Genomic DNA, 8,647 nt, shown 5'->3' with positions numbered 1-8,647 from the left:
CTCCCCGCAGCGCCCAATCCAGGCTGACACTGCAGACCCCTGAGACCAGAGGCAGCCCCGCCAGGCAGCTGTCTGTCCCTGACCCTTCCGCCCAGGTCGGCCACGCTTACCCAGGTCAGTGCAGAGAGCAGCCAGAAGCAGGAGCACCAGGAGCGGCCTCATGGTGGGAGTCTGCTGCAGGGACTGTGGCTGGGCTGTGCGGGCGCCTTTATACGGCCGGCCGGCCAGACCCGGTAATTTAGCTGGAGACGAGCTTGGGAGAGCGGGGCCAGCCTGACTCATGTGCCTAGGCCTCTCTTTGCCCTGCCCCCGGGGGCCCCAAGGGGCTCTCAAAGGTTACCTATGCCCCCTCATGCCTGTCCCTCTGTCCTGGGCCTTGGCTTCCTGTCTCTTGTCCCATGAGGCCCCAGGTTGGGCTGGGGAGGAAGGAGGAGGCACAGATACAGTGGTTTATGGGTGACAGCCCACTCTGGGGCCTGGGAGACACAGCCTGCCCGGCCCGCTTTCAAGTCAGCATCGCCACCTCCTCTGGGCCAGGGCAGGCAGGGAGGCCCCAGACCCGTTCAACGGAGGAAACCGAGGCTGGCTTTGCACCCAGTGTCTCGACTCCCCATGCGCATGCAGACCTCCGGGGCTCTGGTGAGTGCCACTTCGGGCTCAGAGGCCCGGCGGGGGTGGGGGGACCTGAGACTCTGCATTCTAGCGAGCTCCCAGGACGCCGGTGCTACTGGTCTGTGGGGCCGCCTGAACACAAAGGGGCGGAGTCAGAGGTGCCCTGACATCCCAGGGGGCACTCATCACGGCCCATCCAGCCTCTGGGGACTGTGGGTGACGAGGGTGCCCTGGGGGGACACGGGAAATGGTCTGCTCACAGCTAGCTGCCCCAGTGTCTGTGCAGGGGTCTGGCCGGGGCTCCAGAGGCTGGCACACGGGCCCTCGCCCCTCGTGGAGTGTCCGCTTCATCCCCTCCCAGGGGCGCGGGCCTCTGTCTACGGCAGCTCTAGTCCCCTCCCCAGTGGCCACAGCCACCCCTCTGACCTGCGACAGTCTTCTGAAAGTCCCCAGGCGCCTGCTCTCTGCTAACTCCGCCCCTCTGCCCACTCCCCTCCTGCCTCGACCACCCTCGGCCTCCAGGCCAGACTCCAGGCCACACCCGGGCCCTCGCCCAGGCCTGCTCTGGCTGGGACATTGTCCCCTCCTTCCCCTCCCTGGCAGATCATCCTTGCCTAGGACACGCTTAGACCCCCTGCCCCGGCCTGCACCCTAGGGGGGTCCGCCTGGAGCCTGTGCCCTTCCCAGATCCCCCACAAGCCTCTTCTGCACCCACCCGAGGAGAGGGGCTGAGCTGCTGGGTGCTGACTGCCAGGCCCAAGGACAGCAAAGCATGGCGGGAGGAGTGGGAGGGGGGGCTGGAGCCTGGGCTGGGAGCCCCCTGCTTGCACGTGGGGCTCTTGTGATGCAGCGTGGGTCACGCTGGGCACGGGCTCACCGAGCAGCCACCTCCAGCATGGGTGACGGGGAGCCTGGATTCCAAGTTCACACCAGGCTATCTGGTTTGTTTTGACAAACCAGATGTATTCCTCAATATTTTATCTGACCAGATTTTAGCTTCTTTTGGAACTCACATGTGTTTGGCCATACGATGTATGGGCCCCCGCTTGCCGCAGCCCCCCAAAATAAAGGTAGACCCACCAGGTGGGCCCACCTCATCAGGGCACGGTGAACAGCGGCAGAACCCAGAGCCCTGTCAGTCACCTTCCCTGGACTTGGCCTGAGTGCTGAGACAGGTGAGTGCTGGCCGAGCTCCCAGCGTCCACTCTGGCCACCCCGGCTCACTCCGCTCTGCTCCGTCCACCGCGTCCTGCCCATCCATCCCGCCTCCAAGCTTGGACCTCCTTGGAGCTGTCCTGGGACAGGGGGACTGGCCTCTGAGGCCCAGACGCCCCTCCGGCTCCACCTCGACCACATGGCTGGTTGGGGACGACAGACCCGAGACCGGTGCCATGAGACTGCCAATGTGTCCGGAAGGCCGGACACAGGCTGGCCCTGGACCCAGCTCGCGGGCCAGCAGGGAGGGGCCCGTTGGGCGCCCAGGGCCAGGAGAATTCTCCAGTTCCTGGCAGAGCCCTGCCTGGGCTCCCCGGAAGGGGAGCCCCTCACCACACGTGCAGGCTGCTACTGCCACCTCGGGTGGCTCTGTGACCAGCCCCCACCTCACTGAACACAGATCCGCTTCTCGCCCTGCCCCCACCCAGCACCCAGGTAACCCGCCCAGACCTCTGCGAGTGAGTGTGCAGCCGTGGGAGGGGCCCTGGGCTCCCCCGCCCAGGAAGGGAACAGTCTGCTGATTCCTACTCGGTGCCTGGCTGAGTGTGGGGGGTGGGGCACCCACGTTTACAGAGGTCAGTCGGGTGGCGACCATGGGCCCTGTGTACGGCCTTGGTTCTTCCCAGGCAAAGGGCCTCTGCCCGGAGACCGCATGGGGCGGGGAGGGGGTGGGGCGTGCTGCCTTCTGAAGTAGGGTTAGGAGGGGAGAGTCTCGACGGTAGAGGAGGAGCCAATGGCAGGGAAGAGGGCGCGACGAGCCCACGATGGGTCCCCCACACTCTCACAGGCAAAGCCGGCTGGATCTTCCTCGGTGGGCACGGCGCTTCTCAAATTGGGGTCTACGAGTTTGGGGGTCTGCGAGAGCTTGTTTCTCCCTAACAGAGCGACCTGAGAGGCACTGACCTCTGGGGCTCTCAAAGACCTTTTAGGGGCAAAACTTCTGCCGCCCCATGGGGCCGGGCTGAGAGGGGCCCTCGCATCCGGGGTCTCCCTCAGGAAGCGGGGGCGGGCATGGCTGAGGAATGCAGAGCCCTGCGCCCAGGGGCTGGGGACGGCGGCACCACCTAATCAGGCGTCTGCTGCTCCTCTCCTACAAGCCGGCCCCTCCAATTAATGCCCTGACTCGTGCCCCAGGTCACAATTAACCTGGTCCCCAGCCTGGCACTAGACTCCACCCACAGGGCGGCTGAGAGGGAGACACACAGGGCTCCCTGTCCCACAGGTGTGCAGGGCAGGTGAGGCCTGGGACTGCACCTCCAGCATGGACCCTTCCGGCCCAGCGGGGCTGGGTCCCAGTCTCCGGCGAGAGCCCTTGACCTCAGCTAGGAACCCCAAGAACCAGAGCCACATGCACCAGGCCCGGGTCCTGCTCCCCTGACCTGCTCCTCCCTTCCCCTCTCCTGTGCTGAGGACCGGGAGGGGGGCCAGAATGCAAACTCGGGCCCCTCGCTGTCAGGCAGGGACTGGAAAAGGGGTGCTCCTGTGCCTCCATGCCCCAAAGAGGACTCTGCACCCTGGCCCCGGTCACACTCCAAGCCCTAATCCTGGTCATCGCCTTGGCCATAGAGAGCTGTTTGAGTCTCAGACCTATGAAAGGCGAGTTCTCTGTGGACACAGAGCACCTCGCGAGGGGCTCCAGTGGCAGCTGGTGGGGTGGACGGGGGGGCCCCGCGAGTGTCACGAGCAGGTTTGGTGTTCCGAGCTGTGCTGGCCCACGCCGGTCCCGCCCCTCCCCTCCCATCCCTCACGCCCAGGGCCCGGCCCCCGCCCGGCGCTGCTGCCGTGCGTTTCCGGCAGTAGGGAGGACACCAGCTTCTCTGCAGCACCCCAAGGGACCCCAGTCTCGGTGTGGGGTCTCCGAGTGTGCACACAGCAGCACAAGGAGCTGCTTGCCTGGCGCGTTCCCATCGGCCCCTCGCAAAGCCTCCCAGGCTCCCTAAAGAGGAGGGACTTGGGGGGAGGAGAACAGGGACCAGCGTCCCAGGGGCCCGCGTGGCCAGCTGCTCCAGTTCCGGCCGTCTGCGCAGCGAGGTGCGGGGAGGCCCGTGTTCTAGCGCGTGGGCGGCTGGTACTCTCTAGGATCCAGGACGTGGCAAACTGGATCAACGGGGGTATCCCAGTCGCCAGAGCGCCATAAGCTACACCTGAGACAGGCCAGCCTGCCAGTCCACGCGCGCTGGGGCTGAGCCAGGGCGGGGCCCGACAGCCCACTCCCCGGAGCGGGGGCACCGGAGCTCGGCCAGGACGGGTAAGCAGCAGCTCGCCAGCCAGAGCGGCCCGGGCGAGCAGGCCGGCCGTCTCCGGGGACCTCTGCGTAGCAGCAGCTCCCTCTCTGGCCAGGGCACCCCGAGTTCTGTTCCAGTGGCATGCCGTGGAAATTGCGGCATCCCCCGGGCAGATCGTGGCTGTGAAATTTCACACTCCATTACCCTGTTTCATGCAGCGCCAAGGGATGGCTGTGCCACAGTTACAGCTCCCGCTCTCGGTGCCCGGCACCCTCGAGCACCCCCTGCTCAAGGCAAGGCAGACATGTGGGAGAGGGGAGCTACTGGAAGCTGGGTGCTGGGGGTGGGTGAGCACCTGAGCCCGTGTCTTCGCCAGCAGCACTTTCTCTTGCGGCAGAGGCATGCGCCCCTCAGGGCCCCCTCAAGCCGTGGGGAGCGGGGAGCTCTGAGGCCGCAGCCACGGGCCAGGTGACTCAGACGGGCAGCGGGAGCCTGGCCACCCTATCAGAGAGGCTCCGGGCCACTGAAGTCGTTCACTGACTCACTCGCTCCATACCCCCTACACGCTGGGCACCGCCCCTGTATTGGCCACGGTGGCCCTGGTTGGCTTTCACTGGAAGGGGGTTCTGGGGTGACAGCCGTGCAGGCCTTGGGCTCTGCACCTGCTTCCCACAGTCCCGGGCAGCGGACAAGACCTACTCAGGAAGCCCTGCAGGCTCAGGGGCCAGGCCTGCTTGGCTCTCACGCCCAGCTGTGCCCTCCTGCAGTCAGGCCTTGGGCAAGCTTCCCACTTCGCTCCCGTCATCTCTCTCTCGGGGGGCCCCTCGTGGCCACTGTGGAAGGCACTTACGCAGATCCAACGTGATGATGCCAGCAGACAGCGTCACTGCCCACCCGGACCTTGGCCTTGCTCCTGTGCCCGTGCCCGGCTCCCAGCGTGGCAGTGCACTTCAGGCCCGGGTCCCCCTGAATTTGCTCTCCACCCTCGCCTCAGGGTCTGCTCCTGAGAAACTCAGACTCAGCTTCTTCCCCCTCGGTGCTCGGACCATCACCAACTGGCAGCAGTAGCAGCGACCATGAGGGTGACCCGGTCACGAGGCCCCCGGGGAGGCTGCAGACGCCTGAGGAGACCAGACCTCTATCTGCATGTGGCCTAGAAGCCAGACAACTGCATTCTGAGCCACCCCAGGCTGATCCCCAGTGGAAGCTGAGCCCCGCGTGTCCCCTCCAAGGGCAGCTGGTCTCTAGAAGCAGCTGTGGTGGCGGGGGGAGCCCAGGTGGGGCATCACAGGACCCGGGTCCATGGCCTGGCTCTGCAGCTTCTTAGCCGGGGGACCACTGGGTGACGCCGAGGCTCAGAGCGGGAGGCAGGGACTTTACTCTGTTCGCCTCTGAGTCGAGTCCGGTGGTCTGAGCAGGTCGTCCCGGTGAGTCCGCGTCTCGTTCCCTCCTTCCGGGGCCAGGTTACCGGGTTTCTTAGTGCCCTTGTGAGAACTGTGACCGTCTGCCTGCTCTGAAGGTTTCTTTCCTCTTCATCCTTGGTGTCCGGCAGGTTGATCGTGACGTGACTAGGCAGGACTTTTGTCACCCTGCTTCAATTTCTTAAAGACTTTCATCAATCGATGGGCCGTGAATTGGATTCGGAGCATCGTCAGCACCTGGATCTTGAAACGTGGCATCCACCCCGTTTCTTCTTCTTCCTCTCCGTGGATCCACACGTTGTCGTTCGCTACTGCTGCCTGCCCGAGAGCCCCCGACGGAGAGCACTGGTCACCGTCACCCACGTGCCCGTGCGGAGCCTGGCTTCAGCCGGGCAGCTCCGCTTCTCACGACAGATCTTGGGCCAGCTGGGATGGTTCTGCTACATGTGGGCCTCGTCCTCCTCCTGCTAAAGTGGACGAGGGAGCATCTCCTCAGGATGACGGCTGAGGCGGGAGGAGGTGACCCCAACCACGCAAGCTCACGCCAAGTCTCGGCTGGGTCACGTCTGCTCACCTCTCATTGCCCACCGCTAGTCACGTGATGGAGCCCAAAGCCAAGGTCAGGGAAGCAGAGCCAGCCGTCGGTTGGCGGACCTGCGAAGCTGAGTGGCCAACGGTGCTGTAGGTTCGGTAAAGCGGCGGCGGCGATGGCCACGTCCACACGCAGCGCGTCAGGCCGCCTGCCGCGCCCCGGTACCCACCCCACCCACGTTTTCCATCCTTGTAAGAATGGTGCTGTCTCGAACCCGATTTCCACCTCCCGCTCCTGTTCCCTGAAACCCCCCTCGTGGGTTCTGTCTCAGCTGCTGGGTCCTTTCAACGTGACTTGGAGTTTTATTTCATTCATTTCTGCTCTTTATAATCTTCTCATGACCGATTTCCGTGTATTCTCCTTCCTAATTCTATTATAAACATTTAAGTTGGGAAATGGTTAGCAGTTTCCCCCTAGATGCTGCTCTAGCTTTATCCCGAAGTTGGTTTTTTTTGTTTCCTTGGATTTGTTAGTTTTCTGACTTTTGTCAACTGTTTGATTTCTAGTGCTTTAAAATGTTCGTTATGGTGTCTTGTTTTTGAGAGGGATGCCTAGTCTGTGATTGCAGGGTATGATACACGTGCGTTAGATCAGTTTGTTAGTTGTGTTGTTCAATGTTCTTATTAAACTTTTGCCTTTGGGTCTGTCCATTATCGGGAGGGGGCATGTCAATATTCCCGTTTCTGATTCGGTCGGTCTCTTCTTGTGGTCGTAATACTTTTAACTTTATGCATTTCGAAGCACCTGTATTCGTTACCTGTTAAGTTTTCAACTATTAAAAAAAGTTTTTCTCCTGGTAAGTTGAACATTTACTCATTTCTGCTGTTTAGAGATTTTTGCTGTAGTGAATTTCCGTAAAATTAACAAGGTAAGTCCACTATATCTTCTTCCATCTTTTATGATCAATTTTTCAGGGGTCTGATGTTTTGAGTGTGTCTTTTTCTAGAGTGACCAAAAAAATTCCATCTGATCATCTGTCTTTGGGCGGGTGACATTTCTCATTGTGGTTGCTAGGACATGCAGATGAATTTCTATCATCAATTATTTGGTGTTTATTTCTTGTATCCATTTTCACTCAATTAGTGACTTTTTTCTGTCTATACGTGGAAGGGAAAACTCCATTTCCATCATTTGGCATTGACCCGACGTCCAAATTCTGTCGTGTCACCAGCCTCTTCGTTAACTGTATAGAAACCAGAGAATGCGCCGACCTCGATCAACTGCCGCCTCGCGCCCTTCCGTACCCTTCTCTGTATCTTGTTTTAACAGCCCCCAAAAGAGGAGCTGTTATTGCTGAGCTAGTCCATGTCTGTTCTGATTGAGCCCCGTCTCAGTCGGCCTGGGGTGCTACAACAGGCGGTTCTCACACCCTGGAGAAGTCCAGTCCAGGGCCCGGGTGTGGCTAACTCCGTGTCTGGTGCGGGAGGGGCTGTTCCTGGCTGGCGGATGGCCACCTTCTCCCTGCGTCCTCACATGGCAGAGGCAGAGGGAGCTTTCTGGGCTTTCATCTCACACTACTCCTCTTTCCAGTCAGGGTGACGCCCTTGTGACCTCGTTTGACCTTGACCCAGTTTCTTTTTGCCTTTCTTTTCCTCTCCCCGCCCCCTTTGTATTTTGCCTCTGAAGTGTTCACATTGGCTTGGCATACAGGTGGAAAGTATTAAAAACATTTTTCACTCGATGGTTTTGAGCGTTCGGTAACAGGAGGGTTTAGCTCCGGTGTGAGCGCTGCCGGGCAAAGCATTTCTGTTCCTTCCTGCAGCTCTCCGCTCTCGTCCCCCGAGTCACGTGGCCACCTCGTGCTACGAGCACTTAACGTCTCCCGTCTCCAAGGCACTGCAAGTGCCTTCATCACATCACCAAAGACCCCCCAGGCCCCGTCTGGGATCCCCACCTTCTCGCCCTCGCTTTCCGGTACCCCGCACTGTGCACACCGTCCTCCGGGGGAGGCCCCAGTGCCGGGCTGCTCTGAATGCACCCGCGTGGATCCCCTCCTGCCGCTCTGGCTCCGGGGGCAGTGCCCACGTGGGCCTGGACAAGCCACCCTGGTGCTCTCCAGACTCCACCCGAAGAATGTGAGGCAGGGTGCGAGGGAACACGGTCCCGGGGAGGGCACGAGCTCGAAGCCTGCGCTTAAGAAACGTGCACACAGCAGGAGTCTGACAGACGCTGCAGTCACTCCTGTCCTCGGGATGCTGGTGAGTGCGCAGGGGACCAACCTAGCCTGTTTCTCCAAGAGGGACTGAGGCCCCTCTCTGGTTGGGAGAGTTCAGATGTGACAGAGACCGCTCTCCACCATGCTCAGAAATGACACAGGAATCACACTCTGCCAGCCGCTTCTGTATCCTGGGGTCTCTGAGACTTTCCGCAAGGTTACCAGGTGCCCCACCCAGCAGCCTCCGTGCAGCAGAGCAGGTGGGGGCTGGCCCAGGGGTGAGGAAGGAGCGGGGAGAGGTGCACAGTGGCCGGGGCTGCCCCATGCCCCTACACTGGGCCCACACCACAGGCGAGAAAGCCCCGGGTTTGTGACCTTGAGTCTGCCTTTTCAGCTCTCTGCGTGGCTGCGTCTCAACTCAAGGAGG

The sequence above is a fragment of the Pteropus vampyrus genome, unplaced genomic scaffold (genome assembly GCF_000151845.1).
Source record: "Pteropus vampyrus isolate Shadow unplaced genomic scaffold, Pvam_2.0 Scaffold256, whole genome shotgun sequence".
NCBI lineage: Eukaryota > Metazoa > Chordata > Mammalia > Chiroptera > Pteropodidae > Pteropus > Pteropus vampyrus.
This window is presented reverse-complemented; position numbering follows the sequence as displayed.